Source organism: Saccoglossus kowalevskii, chromosome 3 (assembly GCF_978046115.1).
Source record: "Saccoglossus kowalevskii chromosome 3, keSacKowa6.1, whole genome shotgun sequence".
Lineage (NCBI taxonomy): Eukaryota > Metazoa > Hemichordata > Enteropneusta > Harrimaniidae > Saccoglossus > Saccoglossus kowalevskii.
The window spans coordinates 37,318,076-37,339,647 of NC_140643.1; the positions used below are offsets into that span (position 1 = coordinate 37,318,076).

At 39.9% G+C, this 21,572-nt stretch overlaps 12 non-coding genes across 12 annotated transcripts; all 12 read left to right on the forward strand.

Moving 5' to 3' along the window:
• Positions 1-487: 487 nt before the first annotated feature.
• On the forward strand, positions 488-559 carry TRNAP-UGG (transfer RNA proline (anticodon UGG)). Its single transcript has one exon. It is a non-coding gene; the product is annotated as a tRNA-Pro (tRNA).
• Positions 560-2,394: 1,835 nt separating this feature from the next.
• Positions 2,395-2,466, forward strand: TRNAP-UGG (transfer RNA proline (anticodon UGG)). Its single transcript has one exon. It is a non-coding gene; the product is annotated as a tRNA-Pro (tRNA).
• A 1,835-nt stretch (positions 2,467-4,301) lies between these two features.
• Positions 4,302-4,373, forward strand: TRNAP-UGG (transfer RNA proline (anticodon UGG)). Its single transcript has one exon. It is a non-coding gene; the product is annotated as a tRNA-Pro (tRNA).
• Positions 4,374-6,208: 1,835 nt separating this feature from the next.
• TRNAP-UGG (transfer RNA proline (anticodon UGG)) lies at positions 6,209-6,280 on the forward strand. Its single transcript has one exon. It is a non-coding gene; the product is annotated as a tRNA-Pro (tRNA).
• A 1,836-nt stretch (positions 6,281-8,116) lies between these two features.
• Positions 8,117-8,188, forward strand: TRNAP-UGG (transfer RNA proline (anticodon UGG)). The gene has a single exon. It is a non-coding gene; the product is annotated as a tRNA-Pro (tRNA).
• A 1,836-nt stretch (positions 8,189-10,024) lies between these two features.
• Positions 10,025-10,096, forward strand: TRNAP-UGG (transfer RNA proline (anticodon UGG)). The gene has a single exon. It is a non-coding gene; the product is annotated as a tRNA-Pro (tRNA).
• Positions 10,097-11,933: 1,837 nt separating this feature from the next.
• TRNAP-UGG (transfer RNA proline (anticodon UGG)) lies at positions 11,934-12,005 on the forward strand. Its single transcript has one exon. It is a non-coding gene; the product is annotated as a tRNA-Pro (tRNA).
• Positions 12,006-13,842: 1,837 nt separating this feature from the next.
• Positions 13,843-13,914, forward strand: TRNAP-UGG (transfer RNA proline (anticodon UGG)). The gene has a single exon. It is a non-coding gene; the product is annotated as a tRNA-Pro (tRNA).
• A 1,836-nt stretch (positions 13,915-15,750) lies between these two features.
• On the forward strand, positions 15,751-15,822 carry TRNAP-UGG (transfer RNA proline (anticodon UGG)). Its single transcript has one exon. It is a non-coding gene; the product is annotated as a tRNA-Pro (tRNA).
• A 1,835-nt stretch (positions 15,823-17,657) lies between these two features.
• Positions 17,658-17,729, forward strand: TRNAP-UGG (transfer RNA proline (anticodon UGG)). The gene has a single exon. It is a non-coding gene; the product is annotated as a tRNA-Pro (tRNA).
• Positions 17,730-19,565: 1,836 nt separating this feature from the next.
• Positions 19,566-19,637, forward strand: TRNAP-UGG (transfer RNA proline (anticodon UGG)). The gene has a single exon. It is a non-coding gene; the product is annotated as a tRNA-Pro (tRNA).
• Positions 19,638-21,473: 1,836 nt separating this feature from the next.
• Positions 21,474-21,545, forward strand: TRNAP-UGG (transfer RNA proline (anticodon UGG)). The gene has a single exon. It is a non-coding gene; the product is annotated as a tRNA-Pro (tRNA).
• Positions 21,546-21,572: the final 27 nt, after the last annotated feature.

Sequence of the window (21,572 nt, forward strand, 5' to 3'; positions counted from 1 at the left end):
TACATGCACTTTGATATTCTTTTTTTTCTCTGATGCAACCATCGGAAAGTCTGTACTTGTTACAACGCCATTATCATTTTCGTGAGTACATTTTTGTGCTTGATACATTTTGTTTGACGAATGGTACAATGACCGAATTTGTTAATGACCTTTTTTTTAAATTAACATCATGAAAAAATGAAAACTAGAAAAGCTGATAAACGGTATTATACCACTTCTTGTTATGTAACCCATTGTCCCAAACGTGTGTTTATTACTGTAACTCCGCACTTGGTCATTTACCTCTATGTAGATTAGTAAACGCTACCTTTAGGGTACAGGAGGTCTCTGGTTCAAATCCCGGATGAGCTAATATTCTATTGAACAAAGAATAATCGCTGCGCCAGATTCGGCTTGCATAAGTACGACAATCTGTCAATCCATTTTTAAATCAGCGATTGAAGAATTATCGTCGAAGATTCCATATACTTATGTACCATTTATATCTGGCTCGTTGGTCTAGGGGTATGATTCTCGCTTTGGGTGCGAGAGGTCCCGGGTTCAAATCCCGGACGAGCCCATATTTTGCCAAACAAAGAATAATCGCTGCCCCAGATTCGATTGCACAAAAACAGCAATTTCGCAATCCTCAAATTCAAAATACCGAGATCAAATAATTATCGTCACCAATTTTATATGTAGACAGCATGTTTGTCTGACTCGTTGGTCTAGGGGCATGATACTCACTTACTGTGGCAGTGGTTCCGGGTTCCAACTTCTGGACGAGCCCTCATTATTTTACATATTGCAGTATGATGTTTGATTTTCAATTCTAGTCATGAAATTCGGATACAAGAACACTAATATAAACTGTCGCAATCTTTCGCACTAGAGATTTTGCCACATGGGAACGTTCGAACCGCACAAGATTGCTACAACGCAATGGATAAATGCATGCAGTGCACTGCAGTAAATGCCGAGTGAAAAACAACACTAACTTGCACTTGTTGCAACGCAATCATCATATTCGTGAGTACTAGTGCTTGGTACATTTTGTTTGACGAATAGTACGATAGTTTGTCTTTTCTTCGGGTTGTCGTGGTAGACATCGCGACTGTAAACGGCCAAGACACCGTTCAGGTTCCTTTCAATGTCACGAGCCCAAAGGTCGATGTCGTCGGTTGAAACAGCAAGGCTATGAGATGCGAATAACTGTACTTGCAAGCCAAATGTGAACAGAGTTATGTCACTCAATTCCACGACCCATTGTTTCATTGGGGTAATGATATTCTGCATTCTTGAGTGGCATTCAGCCAAGGATCGGAGCGCGATAAAAGGGCGACATTCCAAATATTACGTTAAAACGGAACGACCAATAGCGCCGCGTGTTAGAACTATCCACAGGTAAATGATATATTGTGAGTGCGATTCATTTGACTTACGTGGCCCATTACTGTAATTTATTTTTGATAAGTAGTCAACAAACTTATCAAAGTAGTGAAACTCTTTAGAACGTCCCTGGGTGGGCTCGAACCACCAACCTTTCGGTTAACAGCCGAACGCGCTAACCTATTGCGCCACAGAGACAACTACATTCTTGTATTTCCCTTTAATTATTTTCAACTTCTGCACCACATCTCACTGTGTATTATTGGGATTTACGAAAATATTGTCACTTTCCAGATAATACTAATAATTCTACACGTGTTCATGTAAAAACAGGTGAAACTGTTATTAAGATTATTTTTATTTGTTGCGGATATGTTACTACATGCTAATGCAATTGTGTTGAAACCTGAAATACCGACAGTTTAGAAAAAATTCCATTTTTAAAACTTATAGCAGCGCCTGGTTTCGATCCAGGGACCTCTGGGTTATGGGCCCAGCACGCTTCCGCTGCGCCACGCTGCTGCAGACATGATTGGTAATTACATGCACTTTGATATTCTTTTTTTTCTCTGATGCAACCATCGGAAAGTCTGTACTTGTTACAACGCCATTATCATTTTCGTGAGTACATTTTTGTGCTTGATACATTTTGTTTGACGAATGGTACAATGACCGAATTTGTTAATGACCTTTTTTTAAATTAACATCATGAAAAAATGAAAACTAGAAAAGCTGATAAACGGTATTATACCACTTCTTGTTATGTAGCCCATTGTCCCAAACGTGTGTTTATTACTGTAACTCCGCACTTGGTCATTTACCTCTATGTAGATTAGTAAACGCTACCTTTAGGGTACAGGAGGTCTCTGGTTCAAATCCCGGATGAGCTAATATTCTATTGAACAAAGAATAATCGCTGCGCCAGATTCGGCTTGCATAAGTACGACAATCTGTCAATCCATTTTTAAATCAGCGATTGAAGAATTATCGTCGAAGATTCCATATACTTATGTACCATTTATATCTGGCTCGTTGGTCTAGGGGTATGATTCTCGCTTTGGGTGCGAGAGGTCCCGGGTTCAAATCCCGGACGAGCCCATATTTTGCCAAACAAAGAATAATCGCTGCCCCAGATTAGATTGCACAAAAACAGCAATTTCGCAATCCTCAAATTCAAAATACCGAGATCAAATAATTATCGTCACCAATTTTATATGTAGACAGCATGTTTGTCTGACTCGTTGGTCTAGGGGCATGATACTCACTTACTGTGGCAGTGGTTCCGGGTTCCAACTTCTGGACGAGCCCTCATTATTTTACATATTGCAGTATGATGTTTGATTTTCAATTCTAGTCATGAAATTCGGATACAAGAACACTAATATAAACTGTCGCAATCTTTCGCACTAGAGATTTTGCCACATGGGAACGTTCGAACCGCACAAGATTGCTACAACGCAATGGATAAATGCATGCAGTGCACTGCAGTAAATGCCGAGTGAAAAACAACACTAACTTGCACTTGTTGCAACGCAATCATCATATTCGTGAGTACTAGTGCTTGGTACATTTTGTTTGACGAATAGTACGATAGTTTGTCTTTTCTTCGGGTTGTCGTGGTAGACATCGCGACTGTAAACGGCCAAGACACCGTTCAGGTTCCTTTCAATGTCACGAGCCCAAAGGTCGATGTCGTCGGTTGAAACAGCAAGGCTATGAGATGCGAATAACTGTACTTGCAAGCCAAATGTGAACAGAGTTATGTCACTCAATTCCACGACCCATTGTTTCATTGGGGTAATGATATTCTGCATTCTTGAGTGGCATTCAGCCAAGGATCGGAGCGCGATAAAAGGGCGACATTCCAAATATTACGTTAAAACGGAACGACCAATAGCGCCGCGTGTTAGAACTATCCACAGGTAAATGATATATTGTGAGTGCGATTCATTTGACTTACGTGGCCCATTACTGTAATTTATTTTTGATAAGTAGTCAACAAACTTATCAAAGTAGTGAAACTCTTTAGAACGTCCCTGGGTGGGCTCGAACCACCAACCTTTCGGTTAACAGCCGAACGCGCTAACCTATTGCGCCACAGAGACAACTACATTCTTGTATTTCCCTTTAATTTTTTTCAACTTCTGCACCACATCTCACTGTGTATTATTGGGATTTACGAAAATATTGTCACTTTCCAGATAATACTAATAATTCTACACGTGTTCATGTAAAAACAGGTGAAACTGTTATTAAGATTATTTTTATTTGTTGCGGATATGTTACTACATGCTAATGCAATTGTGTTGAAACCTGAAATACCGACAGTTTAGAAAAAATTCCATTTTTAAAACTTATTGCAGCGCCTGGTTTCGATCCAGGGACCTCTGGGTTATGGGCCCAGCACGCTTCCGCTGCGCCACGCTGCTGCAGACATGATTGGTAATTACATGCACTTTGATATTCTTTTTTTTCTCTGATGCAACCATCGGAAAGTCTGTACTTGTTACAATGCCATTATCATTTTCGTGAGTACATTTTTGTGCTTGATACATTTTGTTTGACGAATGGTACAATGACCGAATTTGTTAATGACCTTTTTTTAAATTAACATCATGAAAAAATGAAAACTAGAAAAGCTGATAAACGGTATTATACCACTTCTTGTTATGTAGCCAATTGTCCCAAACGTGTGTTTATTACTGTAACTCCGCACTTGGTCATTTACCTCTATGTAGATTAGTAAACGCTACCTTTAGGGTACAGGAGGTCTCTGGTTCAAATCCCGGATGAGCTAATATTCTATTGAACAAAGAATAATCGCTGCGCCAGATTCGGCTTGCATAAGTACGACAATCTGTCAATCCATTTTTAAATCAGCGATTGAAGAATTATCGTCGAAGATTCCATATACTTATGTACCATTTATATCTGGCTCGTTGGTCTAGGGGTATGATTCTCGCTTTGGGTGCGAGAGGTCCCGGGTTCAAATCCCGGATGAGCCCATATTTTGCCAAACAAAGAATAATCGCTGCCCCAGATTCGATTGCACAAAAACAGCAATTTCGCAATCCTCAAATTCAAAATACCGAGATCAAATAATTATCGTCACCAATTTTATATGTAGACAGCATGTTTGTCTGACTCGTTGGTCTAGGGGCATGATACTCACTTACTGTGGCAGTGGTTCCGGGTTCCAACTTCTGGACGAGCCCTCATTATTTTACATATTGCAGTATGATGTTTGATTTTCAATTCTAGTCATGAAATTCGGATACAAGAACACTAATATAAACTGTCGCAATCTTTCGCACTAGAGATTTTGCCACATGGGAACGTTCGAACCGCACAAGATTGCTACAACGCAATGGATAAATGCATGCAGTGCACTGCAGTAAATGCCGAGTGAAAAACAACACTAACTTGCACTTGTTGCAACGCAATCATCATATTCGTGAGTACTAGTGCTTGGTACATTTTGTTTGACGAATAGTACGATAGTTTGTCTTTTCTTCGGGTTGTCGTGGTAGACATCGCGACTGTAAACGGCCAAGACACCGTTCAGGTTCCTTTCAATGTCACGAGCCCAAAGGTCGATGTCGTCGGTTGAAACAGCAAGGCTATGAGATGCGAATAACTGTACTTGCAAGCCAAATGTGAACAGAGTTATGTCACTCAATTCCACGACCCATTGTTTCATTGGGGTAATGATATTCTGCATTCTTGAGTGGCATTCAGCCAAGGATCGGAGCGCGATAAAAGGGCGACATTCCAAATATTACGTTAAAACGGAACGACCAATAGCGCCGCGTGTTAGAACTATCCACAGGTAAATGATATATTGTGAGTGCGATTCATTTGACTTACGTGGCCCATTACTGTAATTTATTTTTGATAAGTAGTCAACAAACTTATCAAAGTAGTGAAACTCTTTAGAACGTCCCTGGGTGGGCTCGAACCACCAACCTTTCGGTTAACAGCCGAACGCGCTAACCTATTGCGCCACAGAGACAACTACATTCTCGTATTTCCCTTTAATTTTTTTCAACTTCTGCACCACATCTCACTGTGTATTATTGGGATTTACGAAAATATTGTCACTTTCCAGATAATACTAATAATTCTACACGTGTTCATGTAAAAACAGGTGAAACTGTTATTAAGATTATTTTTATTTGTTGCGGATATGTTACTACATGCTAATGCAATTGTGTTGAAACCTGAAATACCGACAGTTTAGAAAAAATTCCATTTTTAAAACTTATTGCAGCGCCTGGTTTCGATCCAGGGACCTCTGGGTTATGGGCCCAGCACGCTTCCGCTGCGCCACGCTGCTGCAGACATGATTGGTAATTACATGCACTTTGATATTCTTTTTTTTCTCTGATGCAACCATCGGAAAGTCTGTACTTGTTACAACGCCATTATCATTTTCGTGAGTACATTTTTGTGCTTGATACATTTTGTTTGACGAATGGTACAATGACCGAATTTGTTAATGACCTTTTTTTAAATTAACATCATGAAAAAATGAAAACTAGAAAAGCTGATAAACGGTATTATACCACTTCTTGTTATGTAGCCCATTGTCCCAAACGTGTGTTTATTACTGTAACTCCGCACTTGGTCATTTACCTCTATGTAGATTAGTAAACGCTACCTTTAGGGTACAGGAGGTCTCTGGTTCAAATCCCGGATGAGCTAATATTCTATTGAACAAAGAATAATCGCTGCGCCAGATTCGGCTTGCATAAGTACGACAATCTGTCAATCCATTTTTAAATCAGCGATTGAAGAATTATCGTCGAAGATTCCATATACTTATGTACCATTTATATCTGGCTCGTTGGTCTAGGGGTATGATTCTCGCTTTGGGTGCGAGAGGTCCCGGGTTCAAATCCCGGATGAGCCCATATTTTGCCAAACAAAGAATAATCGCTGCCCCAGATTCGATTGAACAAAAACAGCAATTTCGCAATCCTCAAATTCAAAATACCGAGATCAAATAATTATCGTCACCAATTTTATATGTAGACAGCATGTTTGTCTGACTCGTTGGTCTAGGGGCATGATACTCACTTACTGTGGCAGTGGTTCCGGGTTCCAACTTCTGGACGAGCCCTCATTATTTTACATATTGCAGTATGATGTTTGATTTTCAATTCTAGTCATGAAATTCGGATACAAGAACACTAATATAAACTGTCGCAATCTTTCGCACTAGAGATTTTGCCACATGGGAACGTTCGAACCGCACAAGATTGCTACAACGCAATGGATAAATGCATGCAGTGCACTGCAGTAAATGCCGAGTGAAAAACAACACTAACTTGCACTTGTTGCAACGCAATCATCATATTCGTGAGTACTAGTGCTTGGTACATTTTGTTTGACGAATAGTACGATAGTTTGTCTTTTCTTCGGGTTGTCGTGGTAGACATCGCGACTGTAAACGGCCAAGACACCGTTCAGGTTCCTTTCAATGTCACGAGCCCAAAGGTCGATGTCGTCGGTTGAAACAGCAAGGCTATGAGATGCGAATAACTGTACTTGCAAGCCAAATGTGAACAGAGTTATGTCACTCAATTCCACGACCCATTGTTTCATTGGGGTAATGATATTCTGCATTCTTGAGTGGCATTCAGCCAAGGATCGGAGCGCGATAAAAGGGCGACATTCCAAATATTACGTTAAAACGGAACGACCAATAGCGCCGCGTGTTAGAACTATCCACAGGTAAATGATATATTGTGAGTGCGATTCATTTGACTTACGTGGCCCATTACTGTAATTTATTTTTGATAAGTAGTCAACAAACTTATCAAAGTAGTGAAACTCTTTAGAACGTCCCTGGGTGGGCTCGAACCACCAACCTTTCGGTTAACAGCCGAACGCGCTAACCTATTGCGCCACAGAGACAACTACATTCTCGTATTTCCCTTTAATTTTTTTCAACTTCTGCACCACATCTCACTGTGTATTATTGGGATTTACGAAAATATTGTCACTTTCCAGATAATACTAATAATTCTACACGTGTTCATGTAAAAACAGGTGAAACTGTTATTAAGATTATTTTTATTTGTTGCGGATATGTTACTACATGCTAATGCAATTGTGTTGAAACCTGAAATACCGACAGTTTAGAAAAAATTCCATTTTTAAAACTTATAGCAGCGCCTGGTTTCGATCCAGGGACCTCTGGGTTATGGGCCCAGCACGCTTCCGCTGCGCCACGCTGCTGCAGACATGATTGGTAATTACATGCACTTTGATATTCTTTTTTTTCTCTGATGCAACCATCGGAAAGTCTGTACTTGTTACAACGCCATTATCATTTTCGTGAGTACATTTTTGTGCTTGATACATTTTGTTTGACGAATGGTACAATGACCGAATTTGTTAATGACCTTTTTTTTAAATTAACATCATGAAAAAATGAAAACTAGAAAAGCTGATAAACGGTATTATACCACTTCTTGTTATGTAGCCCATTGTCCCAAACGTGTGTTTATTACTGTAACTCCGCACTTGGTCATTTACCTCTATGTAGATTAGTAAACGCTACCTTTAGGGTACAGGAGGTCTCTGGTTCAAATCCCGGATGAGCTAATATTCTATTGAACAAAGAATAATCGCTGCGCCAGATTCGGCTTGCATAAGTACGACAATCTGTCAATCCATTTTTAAATCAGCGATTGAAGAATTATCGTCGAAGATTCCATATACTTATGTACCATTTATATCTGGCTCGTTGGTCTAGGGGTATGATTCTCGCTTTGGGTGCGAGAGGTCCCGGGTTCAAATCCCGGACGAGCCCATATTTTGCCAAACAAAGAATTATCGCTGCCCCAGATTCGATTGCACAAAAACAGCAATTTCGCAATCCTCAAATTCAAAATACCGAGATCAAATAATTATCGTCACCAATTTTATATGTAGACAGCATGTTTGTCTGACTCGTTGGTCTAGGGGCATGATACTCACTTACTGTGGCAGTGGTTCCGGGTTCCAACTTCTGGACGAGCCCTCATTATTTTACATATTGCAGTATGATGTTTGATTTTCAATTCTAGTCATGAAATTCGGATACAAGAACACTAATATAAACTGTCGCAATCTTTCGAACTAGAGATTTTGCCACATGGGAACGTTCGAACCGCACAAGATTGCTACAACGCAATGGATAAATGCATGCAGTGCACTGCAGTAAATGCCGAGTGAAAAACAACACTAACTTGCACTTGTTGCAACGCAATCATCATATTCGTGAGTACTAGTGCTTGGTACATTTTGTTTGACGAATAGTACGATAGTTTGTCTTTTCTTCGGGTTGTCGTGGTAGACATCGCGACTGTAAACGGCCAAGACACCGTTCAGGTTCCTTTCAATGTCACGAGCCCAAAGGTCGATGTCGTCGGTTGAAACAGCAAGGCTATGAGATGCGAATAACTGTACTTGCAAGCCAAATGTGAACAGAGTTATGTCACTCAATTCCACGACCCATTGTTTCATTGGGGTAATGATATTCTGCATTCTTGAGTGGCATTCAGCCAAGGATCGGAGCGCGATAAAAGGGCGACATTCCAAATATTACGTTAAAACGGAACGACCAATAGCGCCGCGTGTTAGAACTATCCACAGGTAAATGATATATTGTGAGTGCGATTCATTTGACTTACGTGGCCCATTACTGTAATTTATTTTTGATAAGTAGTCAACAAACTTATCAAAGTAGTGAAACTCTTTAGAACGTCCCTGGGTGGGCTCGAACCACCAACCTTTCGGTTAACAGCCGAACGCGCTAACCTATTGCGCCACAGAGACAACTACATTCTCGTATTTCCCTTTAATTTTTTTCAACTTCTGCACCACATCTCACTGTGTATTATTGGGATTTACGAAAATATTGTCACTTTCCAGATAATACTAATAATTCTACACCTGTTCATGTAAAAACAGGTGAAACTGTTATTAAGATTATTTTTATTTGTTGCGGATATGTTACTACATGCTAATGCAATTGTGTTGAAACCTGAAATACCGACAGTTTAGAAAAAATTCCATTTTTAAAATTTATAGCAGCGCCTGGTTTCGATCCAGGGACCTCTGGGTTATGGGCCCAGCCCGCTTCCGCTGCGCCACGCTGCTGCAGACATGATTGGTAATTACATGCACTTTGATATTCTTTTTTTTCTCTGATGCAACCATCGGAAAGTCTGTACTTGTTACAACGCCATTATCATTTTCGTGAGTACATTTTTGTGCTTGATACATTTTGTTTGACGAATGGTACAATGACCGAATTTGTTAATGACCTTTTTTTTAAATTAACATCATGAAAAAATGAAAACTAGAAAAGCTGATAAACGGTATTATACCACTTCTTGTTATGTAACCCATTGTCCCAAACGTGTGTTTATTACTGTAACTCCGCACTTGGTCATTTACCTCTATGTAGATTAGTAAATGCTACCTTTAGGGTACAGGAGGTCTCTGGTTCAAATCCCGGATGAGCTAATATTCTATTGAACAAAGAATAATCGCTGCGCCAGATTCGGCTTGCATAAGTACGACAATCTGTCAATCCATTTTTAAATCAGCGATTGAAGAATTATCGTCGAAGATTCCATATACTTATGTACCATTTATATCTGGCTCGTTGGTCTAGGGGTATGATTCTAGCTTTGGGTGCGAGAGGTTCCGGGTTCAAATCCCGGACGAGCCCATATTTTGCCAAACAAAGAATAATCGCTGCCCCAGATTCGATTGCACAAAAACAGCAATTTCGCAATCCTCAAATTCAAAATACCGAGATCAAATAATTATCGTCACCAATTTTATATGTAGACAGCATGTTTGTCTGACTCGTTGGTCTAGGGGCATGATACTCACTTACTGTGGCAGTGGTTCCGGGTTCCAACTTCTGGACGAGCCCTCATTATTTTACATATTGCAGTATGATGTTTGATTTTCAATTCTAGTCATGAAATTCGGATACAAGAACACTAATATAAACTGTCGCAATCTTTCGCACTAGAGATTTTGCCACATGGGAACGTTCGAACCGCACAAGATTGCTACAACGCAATGGATAAATGCATGCAGTGCACTGCAGTAAATGCCGAGTGAAAAACAACACTAACTTGCACTTGTTGCAACGCAATCATCATATTCGTGAGTACTAGTGCTTGGTACATTTTGTTTGACGAATAGTACGATAGTTTGTCTTTTCTTCGGGTTGTCGTGGTAGACATCGCGACTGTAAACGGCCAAGACACCGTTCAGGTTCCTTTCAATGTCACGAGCCCAAAGGTCGATGTCGTCGGTTGAAACAGCAAGGCTATGAGATGCGAATAACTGTACTTGCAAGCCAAATGTGAACAGAGTTATGTCACTCAATTCCACGACCCATTGTTTCATTGGGGTAATGATATTCTGCATTCTTGAGTGGCATTCAGCCAAGGATCGGAGCGCGATAAAAGGGCGACATTCCAAATATTACGTTAAAACGGAACGACCAATAGCGCCGCGTGTTAGAACTATCCACAGGTAAATGATATATTGTGAGTGCGATTCATTTGACTTACGTGGCCCATTACTGTAATTTATTTTTGATAAGTAGTCAACAAACTTATCAAAGTAGTGAAACTCTTTAGAACGTCCCTGGGTGGGCTCGAACCACCAACCTTTCGGTTAACAGCCGAACGCGCTAACCTATTGCGCCACAGAGACAACTACATTCTCGTATTTCCCTTTAATTTTTTTCAACTTCTGCACCACATCTCACTGTGTATTATTGGGATTTACGAAAATATTGTCACTTTCCAGATAATACTAATAATTCTACACGTGTTCATGTAAAAACAGGTGAAACTGTTATTAAGATTATTTTTATTTGTTGCGGATATGTTACTACATGCTAATGCAATTGTGTTGAAACCTGAAATACCGACAGTTTAGAAAAAATTCCATTTTTAAAACTTATAGCAGCGCCTGGTTTCGATCCAGGGACCTCTGGGTTATGGGCCCAGCACGCTTCCGCTGCGCCACGCTGCTGCAGACATGATTGGTAATTACATGCACTTTGATATTCTTTTTTTTTCTCTGATGCAACCATCGGAAAGTCTGTACTTGTTACAACGCCATTATCATTTTCGTGAGTACATTTTTGTGCTTGATACATTTTGTTTGACGAATGGTACAATGACCGAATTTGTTAATGATCTTTTTTTTAAATTAACATCATGAAAAAATGAAAACTAGAAAAGCTGATAAACGGTATTATACCACTTCTTGTTATGTGACCCATTGTCCCAAACGTGTGTTTATTACTGTAACTCCGCACTTGGTCATTTACCTCTATGTAGATTAGTAAACGCTACCTTTAGGGTACAGGAGGTCTCTGGTTCAAATCCCGGATGAGCTAATATTCTATTGAACAAAGAATAATCGCTGCGCCAGATTCGGCTTGCATAAGTACGACAATCTGTCAATCCATTTTTAAATCAGCGATTGAAGAATTATCGTCGAAGATTCCATATACTTATGTACCATTTATATCTGGCTCGTTGGTCTAGGGGTATGATTCTCGCTTTGGGTGCGAGAGGTCACGGGTTCAAATCCCGGACGAGCCCATATTTTGCCAAACAAAGAATAATCACTGCCCCAGATTCGATTTCATAAAAACAGCAATTTCGCAATCCTCAATTTCAAAATACCGAGATCAAATAATTATCGTCACCAATTTTATATGTAGACAGCATGTTTGTCTGACTCGTTGGTCTAGGGGCATGATACTCACTTACTGTGGCAGTGGTTCCGGGTTCCAACTCCTGGACGAGCCCTCATTTTTTTACATATTGCAGTATGATGTTTGATTTTCAATTCTAGTCATGAAATTCGGATACAAGAACACTAATATAAACTGTCGCAATCTTTCGCACTAGAGATTTTGCCACATGGGAACGTTCGAACCGCACAAGATCGCTACAACGCAATGGATAAATGCATGCAGTGCACTGCAGTAAATGCCGAGTGAAAAACAACAATAACTTGTACTTGTTGCAACGCAATCATCATATTCGTGAGTACTAGTGCTTGGTACATTTTGTTTGACGAATAGTACGATAGTTTGTCTTTTCTTCGGGTTGTCGTGGTAGACATCGCGACTGTAAACGGCCAAGACACCGTTCAGGTTCCTTTGAATGTCACGAGCCCAAAGGTCGATGTCGTCGGTTGAAACAGCAAGGCTATGAGATGCGAATAAGTGTACTTGCAAGCCAAATGTGAACAGAGTTATGTCACTCAATTCCACGACCCATTGTTTCATTGGGGTAATGATATTCTGCATTCTTGAGTGGCATTCAGCCAAGGATCGGAGCGCGATAAAAGGGCGACATTCCAAATATTACGTTAAAACGGAACGACCAATAGCGCCGCGTGTTAGAACTATCCACAGGTAAATGATATATTGTGAATGCCATTCATTTGACTTACGTGGCCCATTACTGTAATTTATTTTTGGTAAGTAGTCAACAAACTTATCAAAGTAGTAAAACTCTTTAGAACGTCCCTGGGTGGGCTCGAACCACCAACCTTTCGGTTAACAGCCGAACGCGCTAACCTATTGCGCCACAGAGACAACTACATTCTCGTATTTCCCTTTAATTTTTTTCAACTTCTGCACCACATCTCACTGTGTATTATTGGGATTTACGAAAATATTGTCACTTTCCAGATAATACTAATAATTCTACACGTGTTCATGTAAAAACAGGTGAAACTGTTATTAAGATTATTTTTATTTGTTGCGGATATGTTACTACATGCTAATGCAATTGTGTTGAAACCTGAAATACCGACAGTCTAGAAAAAATTCGATTTTTAAAACTTATAGCAGCGCCTGGTTTCGATCCAGGGACCTCTGGGTTATGGGCCCAGCACGCTTCCGCTGCGCCACGCTGCTGCAGACATGATTGGTAATTACATGCACTTTGATATTCTTTTTTTTTCTCTGATGCAACCATCGGAAAGTCTGTACTTGTTACAACGCCATTATCATTTTCGTGAGTACATTTTTGTGCTTGATACATTTTGTTTGACGAATGGTACAATGACCGAATTTGTTAATGATCTTTTTTTTAAATTAACATCATGAAAAAATGAAAACTAGAAAAACTGATAAACGGTATTATACCACTTCTTGTTATGTGACCCATTGTCCCAAACGTGTGTTTATTACTGTAACTCCGCACTTGGTCATTTACCTCTATGTAGATTAGTAAATGCTACCTTTAGGGTACAGGAGGTCTCTGGTTCAAATCCCGGATGAGCTAATATTCTATTGAACAAAGAATAATCGCTGCGCCAGATTCGGCTTGCATAAGTACGACAATCTGTCAATCCATTTTTAAATCAGCGATTGAAGAATTATCGTCGAAGATTCCATATACTTATGTACCATTTATATCTGGCTCGTTGGTCTAGGGGTATGATTCTCGCTTTGGGTGCGAGAGGTCCCGGGTTCAAATCCCGGACGAGCCCATATTTTGCCAAACAAAGAATAATCACTGCCCCAGATTCGATTTCATAAAAACAGCAATTTCGCAATCCTCAATTTCAAAATATCGAGATCAAATAATTATCGTCACCAATTTTATATGTAGACAGCATGTTTGTCTGACTCGTTGGTCTAGGGGCATGATACTCACTTACTGTGGCAGTGGTTCCGGGTTCCAACTCCTGGACGAGCCCTCATTTTTTTACATATTGCAGTATGATGTTTGATTTTCAATTCTAGTCATGAAATTCGGATACAAGAACACTAATATAAACTGTCGCAATCATTCGCACTAGAGATTTTGCCACATGGGAACGTTCGAACCGCACAAGATCGCTACAACGCAATGGATAAATGCATGCAGTGCACTGCAGTAAATGCCGAGTGAAAAACAACAATAACTTGTACTTGTTGCAACGCAATCATCATATTCGTGAGTACTAGTGCTTGGTACATTTTGTTTGACGAATAGTACGATAGTTTGTCTTTTCTTCGGGTTGTCGTGGTAGACATCGCGACTGTAAATGGCCAAGACACCGTTCAGGTTCCTTTCAATGTCACGAGCCCAAAGGTCGATGTGGTCGGTTGAAACAGCAAGGCTATGAGATGCGAATAACTGTACTTGCAAGCCAAATGTGAACAGAGTTATGTCACTCAATTCCACGACCCATTGTTTCATTGGGGTAATGATATTCTGCATTCTTGAGCGGCATTCAGCCAAGGATCGGAGCGCGATAAAAGGGCGACATTCCAAATATTACGTTAAAACGGAACGACCAATAGCTCCGCGTGTTAGAACTATCCACAGGTAAATGATATATTGTGAGTGCCATTCATTTGACTTACGTGACCCATTACTGTAATTTATTTTTGATAAGTAGTCAACAAACTTATCAAAGTAGTAAAACTCTTTAGAACGTCCCTGGGTGGGCTCGAACCACCAACCTTTCGGTTAACAGCCGAACGCGCTAACCTATTGCGCCACAGAGACAACTATATTCTCGTATTTCCCTTTAATTTTTTTCAACTTCTGCACCACATCTCACTGTGTATTATTGGGATTTACGAAAATATTGTCACTTTCCAGATAATACTAATAATTCTACACGTGTTCATGTAAAAACAGGTGAAACTGTTATTAAGATTATTGTTATTTGTTGCGGATATGTTACTACATGCTAATGCAATTGTGTTGAAACCTGAAATACCGACAGTTTAGAAAAAATTCGATTTTTAAAACTTATAGCAGCGCCTGGTTTCGATCCAGGGACCTCTGGGTTATGGGCCCAGCACGCTTCCGCTGCGCCACGCTGCTGCAGACATGATTGATAATTACATGCACTTTGATATTCTTTTTTTTCTCTGATGCAACCATCGGAAAGTCTGTACTTGTTACAACGCCATTATCATTTTCGTGAGTACATTTTTGTGCTTGATACATTTTGTTTGACGAATGGTACAATGACCGAATTTGTTAATGATCTTTTTTTTAAATTAACATCATGAAAAAATGAAAACTAGAAAAGCTGATAAACGGTATTATACCACTTCTTGTTATGTGACCCATTGTCCCAAACGTGTGTTTATTACTGTAACTCCGCACTTGGTCATTTACCTCTATGTAGATTAGTAAACGCTACCTTTAGGGTACAGGAGGTCTCTGGTTCAAATCCCGGATGAGCTAATATTCTATTGAACAAAGAATAATCGCTGTGCCAGATTCGGCTTGCATAAGTACGACAATCTGTCAATCCATTTTTAAATCAGCGATTGAAGAATTATCGTCGAAGATTCCATATACTTATGTACCATTTATATCTGGCTCGTTGGTCTAGGGGTATGATTCTCGCTTTGGGTGCGAGAGGTCCCGGGTTCAAATCCCGGACGAGCCCATATTTTGCCAAACAAAGAATAATCGCTGCCCCAGATTCGATTGCACAAAAACAGCAATTTCGCAATCCTCAATTTCAAAATACCGAGATCAAATAATTATCGTCACCAATTTTATATGTAGACAGCATGTTTGTCTGACTCGTTGGTCTAGGGGCATGATACTCACTTACTGTGGCAGTGGTTCCGGGTTCCAACTCCTGGACGAGCCCTCATTATTTTACATATTGCAGTATGATGTTTGACTTTCAATTCTAGTCATGAAATTCGGATACAAGAACACTAATATAAACTGTCGCAATCATTCGCACTAGAGATTTTGCCACATGGGAACGTTCGAACCGCACAAGATCGCTACAATGCAATGGATAAATGCATGCAGTGCACTGCAGTAAATGCCGAGTGAAAAACAACACTAACTTGTACTTGTTGCAACGCAATCATCATATTCGTGAGTACTAGTGCTTGGTACATTTTGTTTGACGAATAGTACGATAGTTTGTCTTTTCTTCGGGTTGTCGTGGTAGACATCGCGACTGTAAACGGCCAAGACACCGTTCAGGTTCCTTTGAATGTCACGAGCCCAAAGGTCGATGTCGTCGGTTGAAACAGCAAGGCTATGAGATGCGAATAACTGTACTTGCAAGCCAAATGTGAACAGAGTTATGTCACTCAATTCCACGACCCATTGTTTCATAGGGGTAATGATATTCTGCATTCTTGAGTGGCATTCAGCCAAGGATCGGAGCGCGATAAAAGGGCGACATTCCAAATATTACGTTAAAAGGGAACGACCAATAGCGCCGCGTGTTAGAACTATCCACAGGTAAATGATATATTGTGAGTGCCATTCATTTGACTTACGTGGCCCATTACTGTAATTTATTTTTGATAAGTAGTCAACAAACTTATCAAAGTAGTAAAACTCTTCAGAACGTCCCTGGGTGGGCTCGAACCACCAACCTTTCGGTTAACAGCAGAACGCGCTAACCTATTGCGCCACAGAGACAACTACATTCTCGTATTTCCCTTTAATTTTTTTCAACTTCTGCACCACATCTCACTGTGTATTATTGGGATTTACGAAAATATTGTCACTTTCCAGATAATACTAATAATTCTACACGTGTTCATGTAAAAACAGGTGAAACTGTTATTAAGATTATTTTTATTTGTTGCGGATATGTTACTACATGCTAATGCAATTGTGTTGAAACCTGAAATACCGACAGTTTAGAAAAAAATCGATTTTTAAAACTTATAGCAGCGCCTGGTTTCGATCCAGGGACCTCTGGGTTATGGGCCCAGCACACTTCGCTGCGCCACGCTGCTGCAGACATGATTGATAATTACATGCACTTTGATATTCTTTTTTTTCTCTGATGCAACCATCGGAAAGTCTGTACTTGTTACAACGCCATTATCATTTTCGTGAGTACATTTTTGTGCTTGATACATTTTGTTTGACGAATGGTACAATGACCGAATTTGTTAATGATCTTTTTTTTAAATTAACATCATGAAAAAATGAAAACTAGAAAAGCTGATAAACGGTATTATACCACTTCTTGTTATGTGACCCATTGTCCCAAACGTGTGTTTATTACTGTAACTCCGCACTTGGTCATTTACCTCTATGTAGATTAGTAAACGCTACCTTTAGGGTACAGGAGGTCTCTGGTTCAAATCCCGGATGAGCTAATATTCTATTGAACAAAGAATAATCGCTGTGCCAGATTCGGCTTGCATAAGTACGACAATCTGTCAATCCATTTTTAAATCAGCGATTGAAGAATTATCGTCGAAGATTCCATATACTTATGTACCATTTATATCTGGCGCGTTGGTCTAGGGGTATGATTCTCGCTTTGGGTGTGAGAGGTCCCGGGTTCAAATCCCGGACGAGCCCATATTTTGCCAAACAAAGAATAATCGCTGCCCCAGATTCGATTGCACAAAAACAGCAATTTCGCAATCCTCAATTTCAAAATACCGAGATCAAATAATTATCGTCACCAATTTTATATGTAGACAGCATGTTTGTCTGACTCGTTGGTCTAGGGGCATGATACTCACTTACTGTGGCAGTGGTTCCGGGTTCCAACTCCTGGACGAGCCCTCATTATTTTACATATTGCAGTATGATGTTTGATTTTCAATTCTAGTCATGAAATTCGGATACAAGAACACTAATATAAACTGTCGCAATCATTCGCACTAGAGATTTTGCCACATGGGAACGTTCGAACCGCACAAGATCGCTACAATGCAATGGATAAATGCATGCAGTGCACTGCAGTAAATGCCGAGTGAAAAACAACACTAACTTGTACTTGTTGCAACGCAATCATCATATTCGTGAGTACTAGTGCTTGGTACATTTTGTTTGACGAATAGTACGATAGTTTGTCTTTTCTTCGGGTTGTCGTGGTAGACATCGCGACTGTAAACGGCCAAGACACCGTTCAGGTTCCTTTGAATGTCACGAGCCCAAAGGTCGATGTCGTCGGTTGAAACAGCAAGGCTATGAGATGCGAATAACTGTACTTGCAAGCCAAATGTGAACAGAGTTATGTCACTCAATTCCACGACCCATTGTTTCATAGGGGTAATGATATTCTGCATTCTTGAGTGGCATTCAGCCAAGGATCGGAGCGCGATAAAAGGGCGACATTCCAAATATTACGTTAAAAGGGAACGACCAATAGCGCCGCGTGTTAGAACTATCCACAGGTAAATGATATATTGTGAGTGCCATTCATTTGACTTACGTGGCCCATTACTGTAATTTATTTTTGATAAGTAGTCAACAAACTTATCAAAGTAGTAAAACTCTTTAGAACGTCCCTGGGTGGGCTCGAACCACCAACCTTTCGGTTAACAGCAGAACGCGCTAACCTATTGCGCCACAGAGACAACTACATTCTCGTATTTCCCTTTAATTTTTTTCAACTTCTGCACCACATCTCACTGTGTATTATTGGGATTTACGAAAATATTGTCACTTTCCAGATAATACTAATAATTCTACACGTGTTCATGTAAAAACAGGTGAAACTGTTATTAAGATTATTTTTATTTGTTGCGGATATGTTACTACATGCTAATGCAATTGTGTTGAAACCTGAAATACCGACAGTTTAGAAAAAAATCGATTTTTAAAACTTATAGCAGCGTCTGGTTTCGATCCAGGGACCTCTGGGTTATGGGCCCAGCACACTTCCGCTGTGCCACGCTGCTGCAGACATGATTGATAATTACATGCACTTTGATATTCTTTTTTTTCTCTGATGCAACCATCGGAAAGTCTGTACTTGTTACAACGCCATTATCATTTTCGTGAGTACATTTTTGTGCTTGATACATTTTGTTTGACGAATGGTACAATGACCGAATTTGTTAATGATCTTTTTTTTAAATTAACATCATGAAAAAATGAAAACTAGAAAAGCTGATAAACGGTATTATACCACTTCTTGTTATGTGACCAATTGTCCCAAACGTGTGTTTATTACTGTAACTCCGCACTTGGTCATTTACCTCTATGTAGATTAGTAAACGCTACCTTTAGGGTACAGGAGGTCTCTGGTTCAAATCCCGGATGAGCTAATATTCTATTGAACAAAGAATAATCGCTGCGCCAGATTCGACTTGCATAAGTACGACAATCTGTCAATCCATTTTTAAATCAGCGATTGAAGAATTATCGTCGAAGATTCCATATACTTATGTACCATTTATATCTGGCTCGTTGGTCTAGGGGTATGATTCTCGCTTTGGGTGCGAGAGGTCCCGGGTTCAAATCCCGGACGAGCCCATATTTTGCCAAACAAAGAATAATCGCTGCTCCAGATTCGATTGCATAAAAACAGCAATTTCGCAATCCTCAATTTAAAAATACCGAGATCAAATAATTATCGTCACCAATTTTATATGTAGACAGCATGTTTGTCTGACTCGTTGGTCTAGGGGCATGATACTCACTTACTGTGGCAGTGGTTCCGGGTTCCAACTCCTGGACGAGCCCTCATTATTTTACATATTGCAGTATGATGTTTGATTTTCAATTCTAGTCATGAAATTCGGATACAAGAACACTAATATAAACTGTCGCAATCATTCGCACTAGAGATTTTGCCACATGGGAACGTTCGAACCGCACAAGATCGCTACAATGCAATGGATAAATGCATGCAGTGCACTGCAGTAAATGCCGAGTGAAAAACAACACTAACTTGTACTTGTTGCAACGCAATCATCATATTCGTGAGTACTAGTGCTTGGTACATTTTGTTTGACGAATAGTACGATAGTTTGTCTTTTCTTCGGGTTGTCGTGGTAGACATCGCGACTGTAAACGGCCAAGACACCGTTCAGGTTCCTTTGAATGTCACGAGCCCAAAGGTCGATGTCGTCGGTTGAAACAGCAAGGCTATGAGATGCGAATAACTGTACTTGCAAGCCAAATGTGAACAGAGTTATGTCACTCAATTCCACGACCCATTGTTTCATAGGGGTAATGATATTCTGCATTCTTGAGTGGCATTCAGCCAAGGATCGGAGCGCGATAAAAGGGCGACATTCCAAATATTACGTTAAAAGGGAACGACCAATAGCGCCGCGTGTTAGAACTATCCACAGGTAAATGATATATTGTGAGTGCCATTCATTTGACTTACGTGGCCCATTACTGTAATTTATTTTTGATAAGTAGTCAACAAACTTATCAAAGTAGTAAAACTCTTTAGAACGTCCCTGGGTGGGCTCGAACCACCAACCTTTCGGTTAACAGCAGAACGCGCTAACCTATTGCGCCACAGAGACAACTACATTCTCGTATTTCCCTTTAATTTTTTTCAACTTCTGCACCACATCTCACTGTGTATTATTGGGATTTACGAAAATATTGTCACTTTCCAGATAATACTAATAATTCTACACGTGTTCATGTAAAAACAGGTGAAACTGTTATTAAGATTATTTTTATTTGTTGCGGATATGTTACTACATGCTAATGCAATTGTGTTGAAACCTGAAATACCGACAGTTTAGAAAAAAATCGATTTTTAAAACTTATAGCAGCGTCTGGTTTCGATCCAGGGACCTCTGGGTTATGGGCCCAGCACACTTCCGCTGCGCCACGCTGCTGCAGACATGATTGATAATTACATGCACTTTGATATTCTTTTTTTTCTCTGATGCAACCATCGGAAAGTCTGTACTTGTTACAACGCCATTATCATTTTCGTGAGTACATTTTTGTGCTTGATACATTTTGTTTGACGAATGGTACAATGACCGAATTTGTTAATGATCTTTTTTTTAAATTAACATCATGAAAAAATGAAAACTAGAAAAGCTGATAAACGGTATTATACCACTTCTTGTTATGTGACCAATTGTCCCAAACGTGTGTTTATTACTGTAACTCCGCACTTGGTCATTTACCTCTATGTAGATTAGTAAACGCTACCTTTAGGGTACAGGAGGTCTCTGGTTCAAATCCCGGATGAGCTAATATTCTATTGAACAAAGAATAATCGCTGCGCCAGATTCGACTTGCATAAGTACGACAATCTGTCAATCCATTTTTAAATCAGCGATTGAAGAATTATCGTCGAAGATTCCATATACTTATGTACCATTTATATCTGGCTCGTTGGTCTAGGGGTATGATTCTCGCTTTGGGTGCGAGAGGTCCCGGGTTCAAATCCCGGACGAGCCCATATTTTGCCAAACAAAGAATAATCGC